The sequence below is a fragment of the Paramisgurnus dabryanus genome, chromosome 10 (assembly GCF_030506205.2).
Source record: "Paramisgurnus dabryanus chromosome 10, PD_genome_1.1, whole genome shotgun sequence".
Taxonomy (NCBI): Eukaryota; Metazoa; Chordata; class Actinopteri; order Cypriniformes; family Cobitidae; genus Paramisgurnus; species Paramisgurnus dabryanus.
This window is the reverse complement of record NC_133346.1, coordinates 24,766,547-24,768,459: the sequence shown is the minus strand read 5'-3', so window position 1 is coordinate 24,768,459 and position 1,913 is coordinate 24,766,547.

Here is a 1,913-nt window from a genome sequence, read left to right as displayed (position 1 = left end):
TACGCATTCACTCCAGTGAGCTTAATTGCACAGACACTGTGCAAAGTCAGGCAGGACGAGGAGAGCCTTTCGTTAGTCGCCCCATACTGGACGACCAGGAATTGGTTTTCAGAGTTAACGCTCCTCGCGACAGCCCCTCCCTGGCGAATTCCCCTAGGAAGGACTTTCTTTCTTTAGGAAGGGGCACATTATGGCACCCGCGCCCCGACCTGTGGGATCTCCATGTATGGTCGTTGAGTGCGCGCAAGGTTTAGGTGATTTATCGCAAGCGGTATCTAACACCATCGACGTGGTACGAGCACCGTCCACAAGACGGGCTTACGCGCTTAAATGAAACCCTTTTCGTCACCTGGTGCTCTTCGCAACGCGAGGACCCCAGAGAATGCTTAACATTCTGCTTTTATATATCCTCAACATAGGTTAGATGGTAGGTTGTCACCCTCCACCATTAAAGTTGATATCGCCGCTATTTCTGCTCATCACTCGCTTATTAACGGCAGATCAGTTGGCAGCATGATTTGGTTATTAGATTTTAAGAGGCGCTCGCAGGCTAAACCCCTCGCGCCCTCCCTCTATTCCTCCTGAGACCTGTCCATGGTGCTGAAGCCCTACTACAGGTTCCGCGTTCGAGCCTTTGCAGTCTGCGAGTCTGAAGTTTTTGTCAATGAAAACTCTGACCCTGCTAGCATTGGTCTCCGTGAAGAGAGTAAGGAATTTACATGCATTCTCTGTTGACGATTCGTGCCTTCAGTTTGGTCCTGCTGTCTCACTGAGACCCAGACCAGGCTACGTGCCCAAAGTTCCCACCACTCCCTTCAGAGATAAGGTGGTGAGCTTGCAAGCGCTGCCCCCCGGAGGAGGGCAGACCCAACCATGGCTTTATTATGCCCCGTACGAGCGTTACGCATCTACGTGGATCGCACACAAAGCCTGCGAGTCTGACCTCAGATCAGCTCTTTGTTTGTTATGGTGGTCAGCAGAGAGGGAAAGCTGTCACTAAGCAGAGGATGTCTCATTGGATAGTTGATACTATCGCCCTTGCTTATAATCTGCAGGGCATTCCTTGTCCATTTAATTTGAGAGCTCACTCTACTAGAAGTGTTGCCTCATTTTGGGCATTCGCTCGTGGTTCCTCGCTAACAGACATCTGCAGAGCTGCTGGTTGGGCGACACCTAATACGTTCATTAGATTTTACAGTGTTCGTGTCGAGCCTGTCTCCTCTCGTGTTCTTTCCTCGTTAGGGGAAGCACAGAAAACAGGCTCGCAGGTCGGCTTGCAGCCTCCGACTGCTGCTCCAAACTGAGCTCAGTATGGAAGGCCATCAAGGCAAAAACGCGTAATAATTTGTTTTGCCTTCCTCCGCTGCCTTGGCAGCCTGATGTTGCGGAGCATCCACTGCCAGCCTCTCACTAGCTGCATCCTCGCGAACCTGTGTTTGGCTCGGGCATCCACATTGCGTCCCACCGGGTTCCTTTGTGAGTATTTTTCCGTGGGGTTAATCCTACTAGCCCACGTTTCCCTCAGCAGAGCACTGCTTTGCTTACACAGCCACGGCTGTCATTTATACCTCAACTACGGTTGACTTTCGCCCACCAATAGCCCTTAACGGGGCGGTGGCTTCCGCAGCGTCCCTATACCGCTCAGATAGGGCGCTTCCCAGTCGCTGGCACTACTGTGGGGTTAAAGGAACATCTAGTGCCCGGCCTTCTGCCTTAAAACCTAATTCTCCTTATCCTTAAGTGGAACCGGAGGGCTTTACGCAGTCACTGGAAGAGGTCAGCCCTCAGTGGCGTTTTGGTAGGATTCCCAATTCGTCGGTCACGACGTGACGTCGTAGTGACCGACTGAAAGGGAACGTCTCGGTTACGTATGTAACCCTCGTTCCCTGAAGGAAGGGAACAGAGACGTCACG